Here is a 14468-nt window from a genome sequence, read left to right on the forward strand (position 1 = left end):
ATAATGCCGCTGTTTGTGAAACTGTAATCAAGATTGTTTTCTTTTTATTCTCTGTTTGGGAGCTTTGTAATGTTAACTGACAGTGTACTACGTTTTTATCGGTAGTGCTATTTAAAATATGTAAGAGCTTGTTGCATGATTATGTGCCCCGCATGATTATGTGCATGAGAGCTTGTGCCCCGAACAAGCTCTCAAATCGTCTCGGCTCGTGTCAGAAACTTGACATACACACCCATACATATTTTGTTTGCCTTCAGTGGGTGCTTTTAGGTGACAAAGTCGAAAGTAGAGCCTTTAGTGCCGAGAAAAGCGAGATGGTTTTTGGCACATTTTTTTAAAGAACGAAACTGTCAAACAGGCGATCAGCAAAGGCCCAATAAAGATTAAAAACCTCTTCAGTTACTGTGATTTTACTGCTCAACAACCTCTAGATTTGGTAAAAGTTGTAATGCACAGCAATGAGGCTATTTCGTGATTGAATATTGATTCAGCAAGCATGAGCGTATTAACCTGTACGCAGTCACAGCTGTGCTATCTGTTCTGGGACAGTGCCTACTGACTACCAGCTGTCTCGTTTCATATGCTAGTTCACCGTAGTTTGTCTAGCGTAGGCTGAAATAAAGCAACATACAAGAGATCAACCTTTTGTGTCCGCAGCGATACCAAAGTGATGTTAAGATAAAAACAGGAATTTTTCAGCCAACATGCAAAGGTAGCCTGAAAAAAAAGTCGTTTATTTTAAGTGTTCAACTGAAACTAAATAGATCATCCGAAGAACAAGATATTGGTCCGCTCAACGAGCACGGGATGTAAATTTTGTCAATGAAGCGTGCTGTTCGCCATAACGCCAGCAATGCATGCATTACCAAGCCTAACTGTTTATACAATCACGCGTTAATTAGCAAATCCTGAACTTCAAAAGGTAACGAGGATTCTGAAAACACCACTACCGACCATCCGTATGGGGCGCTAAGAACCAGAAGCATAGCAAAATAAAAAAATGGTTCATGCAAAAGAGGGCCCGGAACCTCTATAGCGCATGTGGGGTTTAACTTAGCTTGCCTGCTCCACTTGAGATGTTACAACATGTCCGAATGCGTTCTTGTTTATGCATTTCGCAAAATACGCCGCAGCGGATAAATGAAAGTGGACACTGAGATGACAAGGGGATGGTAAGAGACGGGTATAAACACGTTTGCTTAATGGATAAGTACCATAAGCGAACGCTCATGGGGTCCCTGCGTTCAAACAGAATCACAATAGGCATCTTTTGGGCCCAGGCCCGTCCCACTGCTCTTTTGTATTTTGCCGAATAAGACGTAGTGACGGTTACTTATAAAATTTTACGTTACACGAGGAGGCGCAGAATGAGGTAGCTGCGGACTGGGTGGAAAAATTCACAATAATCTGAGCTCTCAAGTATGATTTTGGGTAATCCTTAATAGTTGGAAAACACTTGTTTGGCTGTATCTCACCACACAGATTTCAGTTCTTGTCACCATGTAAAAAAAATCCTGTTTGTATGCGATAATTCTCGCTTTGGTAAATTTGTTCAACACAATGATAGGAAGTTCTTGTTAAAATAGATGAGAAATATTTTCATAACGTTATTCCAAAAGGAGTGCTTTATTTCAGATCAATCAGAATTTTGCGGCACGGCCATACCATTATTTAGGTCTCCTCACTAACACATTTTGGAACTCATATCCTAGAAAGCATCCAGGGGCTACAGCAGCAGTAAATTCTTGGTGGGAAACGGCACATTTTTTGCAGTTATGGCGGTCTAGTACGGTGTGAGGCCAGCGGGGTGCAGAAGGTTAAATTTTGTGTCCTTAATTTTGTGGCGTTTATACTGCGATATTTGCGGGCACTGGACGCTGAATGTCCAGTTTAGAGTGTTTCTTTGTTTAATGTTTTCCAGTTTTGCATGGTGTGTATTTATACAAAATCAAGTTTGCTAATGAACCAAACCTTCATGCGTCTTCATTTCTTGCTGTTTTAAATATAACCCCCTAGTTAACACAGCAATACCAACAAGCTGCTATTATGGAACCGAAAATAATTATGTCATGGGGGCATACATGCCATGTCTTAATTTTTATTGAGGACACCTGAGCCATAACCCCTGACAATGTCTCGAGACGGAGGTACTCGCTATTGCTTTTCTCGTTGTGAACTGGCGCTCCTTGAAACCCGTTTCATCCGTTAGAACTCAATCAGATCAGTAGATATTCCGGGCTCTGGGACGCACACCCAGTTACGTCTTGTTTAGATCGCGCCAATCATAAGGCCTCTACCACAGCTCACCGATAACATTGCAGCTCCCAGGACGAAGAACGTAAAATGGACTTTACAATGGAGCTCATTGTTAACACGGGGAATTAAGGGTGCGGTTTCACAGAAAAGTCAGTCGCGTTGGCGTCATCTGCAGTGAGCAAAAATTGACGTAAGCGAAAACTACCCCAGCGCCACCTAGATTTGGCCGCCCACTTAGACATCGATCTCCGCAAGGAGGTTTACTGCCCATGAGATGATATTCAACCCGGAAAGAAAACTTACTACGGCTTCCAGGAGCCGGTAGGGGGCACGACGATGTGAGCGCAAGAGTCTATTTCGCTGGAGCGAAAGACAATGTGATTGTAACGTGGACGGATAACCCTTTCAGGTTCAACGCTTACAGCTGCCATGAAGACACAATCTAAGTTTGCTTCATTGAAGAGATTGCTGTGTTAGAATCATGCTGAGACCACTTTTAACGTAAACTGCGCCCAAATGAGCTACATAATTAGCAAAAAAGAGAATGGCCAAGCGACCCACCATCCCATTCCCCCTACAGAACATATGACGTCATACCAGCCAGCTCTGCAATTGGCGGAGCCCGGCAAAAGCAAACGGAAATTAGGCTGAGCTTCTAAGCTTGCCGAAAAAGCTATTAGCGGATAAATTTAGGGGACATTCTTTTTAAATCAGTAATAATGATGAGATGAACACTGTCTGGAATTTACAAAAGCACACGTAAACATAGAAGTACTGCTGTTGGAACTGCGCGCACTATGCTTGGTTTAGATGCACAGCACGGCGGTACTTTGGGTGCTCAGACGGCGGTGCTCAGACGACAGTGGTCCATTGACGGAAGCGATGGCGTCTTACGTGAGCACATTTGTCGAGTAGGCAATACGTTTCACGAAACAATATTTTCTCTACCAAAAAGGAAGCCCGGTTTATATACGGTCACAAACAAACCAAAGGCAGGAAACGGCTTGCCGTGGTGTGATGGCGCCATCTATGTTGACAAACAGTAAACAAGTCTCCGCTCCACACCAAGTTTAGCTGAAAGACCTGTTCTAATGCTGTCGTTGCAGACAACGTTCAAGCCCATGTTTTGGCGGAGCATGAAACGTTTAGCATAAATTTTTTATTTTGGCATTGAATAATGCATCATTTGCTTCCGTACCAGCGCTTGGGGCACTATATAACACGAAATCGTTCGAATATAACAAAGTTGTATTTTGTCTTCATGGCCCGTTTAGGGACGACACTTGCGCGTTCCTTACACTTTTGTAGATACAGCGTTTGTCTATACACACGTGTGCACGAGACTGAGAACCCTCACTTCTAATTTAAACCTTGTTTGTGAGTAAGGGCTCGCCAGCCGACCAGTGTGGCCCAATTAACCAGAAAGATTTGCTGCGATGGCTACTGACCGTTTCATTGAGTACCAGTGTTTTTCTATGAACAAGACAATCCCGAATAGGGGGTTCAATTTTCTTTCATCACAAATGTTTCTTGAAGGAGTCAACCAATACTACTGTAAATACTATTCCTAAATTGTTTATTTTTTGTCTTAATGAGCGCTCACAGTACTATTCAAGTTTGTTGCTGAAACAAGATTCACAGAGACTAGAAAGCGATGCGTACTGCTATGGGAATCCTGTACGAAACACTATGAAGACAGGTAAAATGGAGGCATTGCATTTGCAATATATTCAAATAATTACACAGGTGACTTTTCCGTAATGCCTTGGTGGTGCATACAATTCTGCCCTTGATTACGATACACTTAATAATGCATCAGTCACCAATGCGGAGACAGCACTGGGTCGCATGATGAAGCTATGGGGGAAACGCGCCGGAATTAGTAGGGGCACGCTTTTGTTGTGGTACTGCTCCTGCATCCGGCCATTCATGGAGTTTGACTTGTTATTCTGCAAGCGCTCTATGTAGATAAAGGGACCGTTATACTTGTTAGACAGGCATATCCTTCATTTTTTGCTGGGCCTCCCTTGGTTTGTCTCGAACCGGATTTTGTACTTAAAGGCATGGACTACAGAGATCAGGGCCCGATTATTTTTTCTGGTGGTTCCGACTTCCTCCGCAATTATGAAGACCCGCTGTTGTTGTCAAACCTATCTTGGTTTGTGGTCCCGATTTCTATTTTGCATCTCCGAGGTCAAAACGTATTTCATCCTAAGTGCAGCGTGTTCGAACGTGCTTTCTCTCTACTTTTGCTCAGCTTTATAAGAGTATTCTAGTGTCCGCTATTGAGCGAGACATCGCGTTTTTCTGTAAAACCCCTTACCTTTCGCCGTAAATTTTCTCCAGTGCCCACGGTTAGATTTATTTTAAACGAATAATTATCGAAGTATTCTATATCTTATGTTCATCACGTTCAACACAGATTTGCCTGCGCGCTCGGGTTTGCACCGAATTAAATTTTGCGTGGATAAGGGACAGATGTTTCAGGGTTTCGTTACCCAGGGTGACCTTGACAACTGCCGTAGGGTCTTCAAAAGCTCCACCATTGCTTGACAACCTTCCTTCCCCGCTATCTTGCAGACAAGCACGCTCGACAGGCTGTGCAACAATCTTCTTGCCCGGTCATCCTGTTTAGGTTTTAATTACGCCCTCTCGCTAAATTTTTCTGGCGAAGTTTTCACTAAGATAGTTTACACGAACGCTGCATCGACCGCGGGTATCATCCGACCAGTAGTAGTAGAAAGCGTTTATTAGAGCAAAAGGGAACGGAAAAAAGGTAGTAGTAAAGCGTCCCTTGTCTGTGATGCCTACCTACCGGACCGACTTGATGGCCCGAGGAACCAAGTCCCTCTGGCGGACCACGTCCGGGATGGCCAGATCAGCCTCCCGCTTCCCCGGGAAGGGGGGGTGGGTACTTGAGGAGGGCTAATCCTCCACTGTACGGCCCACATTGCAACCATCCTACATCTGCAAATATGACCCACCTTCTTTGGCACGGCCCTGCTTAACAATCTATTCGCCCTATCCTGCCATACGCCCTACGCAGTCTAAGCAAGATAGCCGCCACGACATCAAGAGACGCCATTTTTCTGGCTGCCCTTGGGCACTTTCCTCTCAAGAGTGGCCTCTCAATTAGTAGCTTAACCGGGGTATACCATCCTTACCTCTCCATTGAGAAACTGCATATCCATTTCTTGGATGTAGTTTTGTACACCGTAACCACGCCGCATCTCTCTTCTTCAGTTCATCCATCACCTCCTTTCGGCGCCTGGGCTGTGGTTGTGTTAATAAAGGAATTGAGTCCCTCTCGCCACCATTGGCAATTGGCGGAAATAAAGCACTCGTAGTGCATCGGGGTGCTACTGGGCCGGACAGGACTTAAATTTCATGAACCCACATGGGTTTTAATTTACTCTTTACAGCGGCGGCAGTTTCCTTGACCGGAAAAGAGGCCGTCGTCAACGCCAGAAATAACAACATCATCATCATCATCACCATCGTATTTTGCCCACTACAGGGCAAAGTCCTCTCCCATAAATCTCCAATTATTCCGGTCTCGTGCTCGCAGCCAGCAATTTATTCTCGCAAGCTTATCTGATCTGGCCATCTAACTTTCTGCCACCCACTACTAAGCTTGCATTTTCTAGGAATCACTCGGTTACCCTTTACGACCAACGGTTATCTTGCCTTCGGATTATACGCCCTGCCCACGCCCATTTCCGCTTCTTAATTTCCACTAATATGTCCTCAACACGCGTTTGTTCAACAACCCACTCCGTTCACTTCGTGTTCGTTAATGTTACACCTAAGATCTTTCGTTTCATTGCTCGCCGACTCGTTCTGTACACTAGCACCCTGCCATAAAAAGGAGCAGAAGGTGGTGTGGTGCCCAGCGTCAGCTAAAACTGCGGCGTTACATTGCGCCCGGTACAAGCTTGAACGAAACGCGTTGGGGATTGGGGGCGGATCGAGGTCATTCGAAGAGTTCAGGTGAAATGGGAAGCAAAGCGTCTCAAGAAGCGCGAAATACGAATTCCCCGGGAAACGCCCGGTGAAAGTAAGGAGTGAGAGAGTGTTAGCTTCACATTTATATTTCCGCATTCCCAAGCAATAAAAAGTGTTGTGACTTGTGGCTTTTTTCTCTGATGTGTTTCTCTTTGTGCCAACATTTTTGGAGAATAAATTGTTGCATCTGTCAAAACCCGCAGTTTGTTTAGAGCGTCTCATCGTGTTAACACTTCGCCTCGCTTTTCTAACATCCGTTGGTGGAGACTGAGCAACACCACATAATCCTCCATGGCGCAATTCCAGGCTTCTGGGCACAAGAAAGTTAAAGCACCTAGTAACTCATAACACACGTGCACAACCACACGATCTAGCGCATACCAGTTTAATCCCAGGTTCCTTGCACCACTCATTTCGCTGTCACTGCAGTCCCTGCAGCTGCGAGAATCGGAACCCGGAGGAATTGCGACGTTGTCTGGTCTGTTGTCAATTCCTCCACCACGCTCCCGTGCCTCTTTCTCAAGACGTTCCAGATTAGCGCACTCCCTGACCCAATAATCGTAAGTCACAAGGGCGGTGGCTTTGTTGAGCAGTTGTTCGACTTCAGCGAGAGTGAATAAAGTGTTGTTGGCAGCAATATACTCCTTAAAGCAGATTTTCTTCTTCGTGTGAGAAGTCGGATCCGACATGTCGTATACGACTTTTTGTCAGACCGACAAGTGAGGCCGTGTCGGGCGACCGTTTTCTTTTGCATTCTCAAACAGGACACTGACAGCCGTCTCGGGCAAAACACGCCACTTTAATGAAGTAGATTTGTGATAGGTTCTTCGGACCTTAGAGCGGTTTTGTGTTTGCGCTCAACTAGCTAATGCTATAATTTGAGAGAATTTGAGTTCATTTCCCTCCACATAAGTGGATTTAGCGTAACGAGGGTGTGAATGTTGATCTCGGTAGACGTAACCCATCAGCTTCAACAACGTTTATGTAGACGCAACAGCATTGGAGCGGTTCCTATAAACAGGTGAATGCCCGGCGGTGCTGCAGTTCAGCTCGCGCAGGTTCACCTGTGACGGGCTATGAGCGGCGACGGAATAAAAGGTATCCTTCCCGCTTTTCCTATTCTCAGGTGGCAATATTTTTCTTTATTTGAAGTATGATCCCACTCCCAGCAATGTAACAAGCGTCTACGTAGCAGGACCCTATAACTACCGAGGAAAGCGCCCGACCAGCGCATCACAGTCTGAGGTAGTGTGCACGGGCTGTCTATTTGCGTTCTTGCGGCAAATATTACCGCTTCTGTTGTCAACTGGAAGGAGCACTCGTGTTTTAAATTTTGCTACGCGGGGTACAAAGTCTAGTGAGTAAATATCGGAAGCATAGTTGTTTTGCCACAGTAACATATTTTAGTGTAGCTGTCAACATTTCTTAAACCCATATTTACGGACTCATTTCGCGATTACGCACCTACGCAAAAGCGGAGGCAAGCTATCGTATGTAGCTGGCCAAAACAGTATCGGTTCCACCGACCGGCGCCTTGGTGGATTTTTTAAGTTTAATGGCCGACGGCGGCTTTGACATCGTTGTTTCTTTTGTACTAGATCACCTTTTGGGGACGACTGTACGCAGGCTGCCATCCAGATCAATAGTTTTATTTCGCAAATAACTTTCACAGAAAACCCAAGTGGGCACATCTAACACTTTGCTGCAAGTATCCAGTGCAGTTGTTTAGAGTGAACTATCACGATTCCAACCCTACAGATGTAAGGAAATTAGCACAGGCTTCAAACCTGGTGCAGGGTTTGGAAAAACAAGTGCATGTACGTATTTCTGCATATTGTAGACATATACCTGAACGCATGAGCTATTCGTACAACGTAATGGAAGATTTTTTTAATCACTCACATAGGCAGCTCAGATCTACCACCTGAACCTGCTGGTGGTACCTTCCGTGTGGCCAAATTATTAAAAAAAAAAGTTGCAAACTGCCTCCAACCCTTCAAGCTCGTTTCTTGTAGCCAGGGTACTGCTTGTTCGTCGGATTGAAGGGAATAGCTGACACTCTTGTGCTACTTTTATGGTACCCATGCTAGCGCCCTTGATGTTGTCTTTAAAGGTTGTGATAGAATTGTTTCCACTGCAAATGAGGCCATCCTGATTCGGATATATAGGCAATGTCACTATTTCAGATAAGATCCCCTCATGGAGTCAAGAATGGGATGCGGTGTTAAAACCGGGTGACCCAGCCTTCCTTCATACCATCGATAAAATAACCCACTCACACTTTTTACCCTTTTTCAGGAAATCTTTTTCGCGAAGCTCAGAAAGGTGCTTATTTACTATTGCATAAACGACCAACTTGTGCTGGAAGTCGCACATAACCAATGTTTCCTCATGTTGTCGGGAATTCTGTTTTACGAAGCATACACTCACCGATACTCCAGCCAAAATTTGTTGACGTTTGTACGCTGGTTTAATTTGATAGAATGTTCAGTATGCCTGCACGGTCTCAGAACCCTTTAGAAGAAATATTATAAAATCTCTTGAAAGGACTCTAACTAAGGCTGTTGACTTCATTTTAACAATATTTGCCAACATTTTGTTTGTGAGATCATGTAAGCTAACAAGATTCAAATATTAGTGAAGGAGAAGGTTTTTATATCTTACATTTCTTTACTGTTCAGAGATCTAACCATATTCGCACGATGTGGTCGCACAGATTCTGCTTTTTAGATCATGCAAACTTGTGTGATTCAAGCACTAGGGAAAAGAGAGTCTTAACGACCGAAGTTTTCTGCTGTTATGCTACAAATTTGGTCTAGAAGCAAGACCACGGCGTATTTCAAAATATTATTCAGGATTACCAATTACGTTTTTTCACCCATTCTGCACACTGGGTTAAATTTTTTCCATGTGTTTTAACCAACTGGAAAAATACACCTGAATGTCTGTCTTGACTCATTTGCACGAATGGAAGCAAATGGTTAGTTTAATGTAGCCTTTTCTTTTTCGCACTCCTGCCATAAGTAGTATCCCGAACTGTTGGTATCTTTGGCCTTGTTCACACCTTTATGCCCCTCTTTCTTTCTGTTTTCAGATTTTAGTGCCAAGAAGGGCGTCGCTTAGACTATACGGCTAAGAACAAAACCTTGCACTAATCTGAAAACCTTACCTTCTTTTATACCAGGATTCTCATTGGAAATTCTGGAGATTAGGCGAGGTGTCTGGTGTACAGTCGTTTCGAGCGTCTTTATAGTTTTTGTGTTGCAACCATTGGCCTGCATACGAAGACAAAGAAATGTGCTGCTGCATACGAGAGTACTGGGTCTGCCGTCCGCATAGAGAAGAATGTTCGGAACACCGCGGTCGCGTTTGCCGTCACCTGGATGTTCTGAAAATTAGCAATACGGACTTTTGTGGCGAACAGCTAAGGACCTTGGAAGTGACATATGTCACTACCACGTGTATCGCCTGTTGTAATTTTTCCTAAAATTATCCGTCACTGGAACTGGCGTCCCATACTTGGATGTCGTCCCCATTGATGCTGTGTTGCAAGCCCTCTATGTTGTTTCGATGAGGATGCGGCCCACTGTCGCGATGCCAGTATTGTGTTGAATGGCCGGGATGTTACGTTTCACGAGGGTAGTAACGGTTCTTTTGGATTCTCGCGAATTTAGGTCCTATTACAATTTATAGCCTCATGATTTATCCTCGCCCCCTTTCTTGGAGAGCGATTACGTCTGGCGTCTCCTGTTGCTGCTGGCTGCTTGAGAACTGCCACAAATTTCTCCCTCCGTTTTTTATGAACCCGTGGCAGTTCCATTGCCAAATGACTTACATATTTGCATTGTTACACCGGGAAATTGTGTCCTCCGGTGCTATCAGCTATTAGAGCACCTTCCTCCACGTTGGGCCACGAATAGGGCTTGAATTTGTATGCCCTACATTTGGTGTTTGTTGTGCTATTACTTGGGCGTTTCCAAGAACGTGTACTCTTGCGTTCAAGATTGCTTAGTTGAGGTTTCACCGACTCCGTGAATTTGAAGAACATGTCTTTCAGTTTCGCGAAACTGGCATCTATTTAGTTTCTAACCCTTCGCTAATCTTTTGCGTGCTGGAATTAAGGGGCGAGCATCTGCCTTAGATTAGCACATACCATATAGTGCAGCAGGTTTAACAGAAACGAGGATTGGCCTTACGCGTTCAACATTGGGTACGTTACGTTGCGCTGTCGGTGGTGGAAGGTTTTTGGCCTTGAGTTGGGCATTGTCTGCATTAACCCTTTCGGCCCTGGCTTCCAATATTTAAGACATAAACCAAACGACTTCTAGCATTTTGAGAGCAAAATCAAAACAGCTAGTTTTCTGGAAAATAGTTCTTCAAGGATGCCTCTTTCGAGAGATGACACCATTGTCCGTTTTTTTCTATAGCTGAATGCCACAAAGAGGACGGCATTGCAGTGAACCCCAAAATAGGAAGTTGATAATATGGTTGTAAATCTAAAAATACTTGCACTAACAGCCCAATTTTTGCTTGTAGGTTTACTGCTTTTCAAAATTTAGGAAATTGGGTAAAAAATCCTGCTTTGAGTTTCAATAGGTATTGCCTGACGACTGAATTAGATGTCATACTTGTAAATCACTAATTAATTGCATCATAATCTCTGCCTTATGTGGTGTGGTTGCAGCAGTGCATGGCGCCTTTAACCGTTGATGGCGCCTAAGCTATTCATACTACCACGATATATATATATATATATATATATATATATATATATATATATATATATATATATATATATATATATATATATATATATATATATATATATATATATATAAATATATTCATATACAGGGTGTCCCAGCTATCATGCACCAAGATTTAAGAAAAGAGAAATTGCGTAACTCGAAGAAAACCTAGTGCATAATGTCTGCAGCACTGCGAAGAAGCAGAGAATATTTTTTCGTTAATGAGGCTTAATTAATTATTTGTAATTAATTATCTAACTCGCGAAATACTGTCCTAATCAACAAAGTGTCAATGAGCACTTGTAGGTAACCACGAGGGGCATCTAACTGCTGTATGTTCAGCGACGAACTAATTGCGTACTCATTTATTCTGACTGATAAAGGAAACCCGCGAAATATGAAAAATACCACGTGACGACGTCTACGCGCGCATTGTAAAGCAGCGTCCCCAAACAAAGCAGATTGAAAGCAAGTGCTTCGCGTGTTACCCGCCCGAAGAGACAGCGCATCACCTTGATAATAGCATGCATGGAAGGAGCAGCAGCAGCAAGATTCGCGGAACGCGTGTGCAGATAAGGAAGAAACTCGGTCGCGATTTCTTGTTTCTTTCTTTTGTCTATTTTATGCTGGCTAACTCAGAGGGCTAGTTTTGAGGGAGTTGCTTTACGGTGCGCGCGAAGGCGCAGTCACGTGGTATTTTTCATATTTCGCGGGTTTCCTTTATCAGTCAGAATAAATGTGTACGCGATTAGTTCATCGCTGAAAATACAGCAGTTAGATGCCCCTTGTGGTTACCTAAAAGTGCCTCATTGACACTTTAGTGATTAGGGCAGTATTTCTCGAGTTAGATAATTATTTACAATTAGTTAATTAGGTCCCATTAAAGAAAAAAATACCGTCCGCTTCTTCACAGTACTGCAAACATTATGCACCTGGTTTCCTTCGAGAGACGCCTTTACTCTTTTTTTTAATCGTGGTGCATGATAGCTGGGACACCCTGTATTTAAAGGAGTTGGCAGAAATAAGAGTTGGCAGTAAAGAAAACCTCGGAAAGCAAAGGGGAGGATGTGGTAGGTCATTGAAAGAGATAAAGAATTTGGAAACAAATCAAGAAAGTGGAGACAAAATGCCCGCCAGGTGGGATTCGAACCCACGATCTCCAGAATACCGGTCAGGTGCGATAACCACTAGGCTACCGGCGGGGCGATTTCCCCTTCCACTTTTTGGGGTATTTATGTTTAGGTATTTTTGTTTTCTGTGCTTGCGGGTGGTAGCCAGTGCCACTCGGACTACTCGGGGTGAAGGGGACCTTCTTTTTAACCCCCGGGCCGTGACTGGAGTGTGTACAACATGTCGAGAGTGGTCGACCAGCGTTGAACCTCTCCACCTTTCTATGGCACCAAAACTGACAGAACGCAGGCCCTCGCTATGCATGTAGCGAATCAGAATAGGAAATGAGGGGCTCGTTGAAAATAACACAGAAATAAGAGTTGGCATTCAAGAAAACCTCGCAATGCAAAGGGGAGGATGTGGTAGGTAATTAAAACAGATAACGAATTTGGTAGGAAAGAAAGAAAGTGGTGAAAAAATGACCACCGGGTGGGATCCAAACCCACGACCTCCAGAATACCGGTCTGGTGCGATAACCACTACGCTACTGGCGGGGCTGTTTCCCCACCAGTTTCTCAGGTATTTATGTTAAGGTATTTTTTAGTTCCCTGCACTTGGGAGTGGTAGCCAGCACCCCTCGGACTACTCGGGGTGAAGGGGACCTTCTTTTTAACCCCCGGGCGTTGATTCGAGTGTCTACGACATGTCGAGAGTGGTCGACCAACGTTGAACTTTCTTAAGCAAACTTTGGCAACAAGACTGCCAGAACAGAGGCCCTCGCTTAGCATGTAGTAAATCAGAAAATGGGAAATGAGGGGATCGGTGAAATCAGACAGAAAATAAGGGTTGGCAGTCAAGAATAGCTCGCAAAGCGAAGGGGAGGCTGTGGTGGGTCGTAGAAACCATATATATATATGTATATATAAATATTTAATATATATATATATATATATATATATATATATATATATATATATATATATAGAGAGAGAGAGAGAGAGAGAGAGAGAGAGAGAGAGAGAGAGAGAAAGAGAAAGAAAGAGAGAGAGAAGGCGCTTCGCAAGAAAGCCCAAACGTTCGCCCGCAGTCGACGCGAGGGGATGATGATTATCATTTACAGATGATAATGGCGATGGGTGCACGGACATGACGAATCGGGAAACACACCCTTTAGTGTCCACAATGCAAGCGATGATAGTTATTTTGCGTTTGGGCATAATGTCCGGCGATAACGTCCCTATGCTCACTATATATATATATATATATATATATATATATATATATATATACACAGACACACAAAGTAGAAGTACGCTCTTCGGAGACTTTATTTCCAACGTTTCGACCTGAGACAGGTCTTCCTCAGGTGATTCCTGAGACGGGTTATTCCTGAGACAGGTGATTCCTGAGGAAGACCTGTCTCAGGTCGAAACGTTGGAAATAAAGTCTCCGAAGAGCGTACTTCTACTTTGTGCGTATTCCTGCAGCAACTAAGGACTCCACCTCACGACTATATATATATATATATAAATAAATATAATGTGATGCGAGTTTATTGCCTTGACTGCGGAAAGTAGGAGGGGCACTCAGAAGTGGCAGAAGATCGGTGGTTCAACCAGCAAAATGTCTCGCACACTCCACGAGCTTCACGCTGATGACGCTGCCGCTGCGGTGGCTCACGCTGTTGCCTCGTCGTCATCTGTACAATCCGAGTGGTCCATCCCCTTGAGTGGGCCTCTGCCAATCACTAGGACAACGCTGACTGTTGTTGTGGCCGCGTACCTTATCCTTTGTTCGTTAGTGCGCGCATAGTGGCTGCGCGCCACTTGCACGTCTTTCGCCCAACAATTACCCCCACCACCAAGGGAGCCACCCTGGCGACCTATAGGCACGTCATTACGGAAGGGTCGTAGTACGGCTTGAGGCGATGCACGTGTACCATTTCCAGGCCGTGGCAGCGCAGGATTGATGACGTGGTGAGCGGCTCTACAACGTAATTAACGGGGAGGTTCTTCTCCCCGTGGGGAACCATAAGGAGGATGCGAAGCATCATCGGTGTTCTGTGTAGGTTCCATTGGGTTGCCGTTTCATTGTTTCATTTATCGGAGCACGAATGGGAACGTAGTGTGAACCAGCTTGTAGACACAGATAAATGTATAGATATGTAGAGACAGCGAAGAGACCGACACCCGCGTTACCTGATCGAACACCTCCTGGTTCTGGTCTTTCTTTACTGCGTGCTCACGCTCCTACCACGCTGCCCGCCCTCTTCGTCCTCTTCTCTGGTTGAGCTGCAAGGCGCGTGGCGCTTCCCGCCGCAGTTTCCCACGGAAAATTCAACATCCTCCT

This window comes from Haemaphysalis longicornis, unplaced genomic scaffold (genome assembly GCF_048455015.1).
Source record: "Haemaphysalis longicornis isolate Haplotype H1 unplaced genomic scaffold, Haemaphysalis longicornis Haplotype H1 scaffold_6, whole genome shotgun sequence".
NCBI classification, from domain to species: Eukaryota; Metazoa; Arthropoda; class Arachnida; order Ixodida; family Ixodidae; genus Haemaphysalis; species Haemaphysalis longicornis.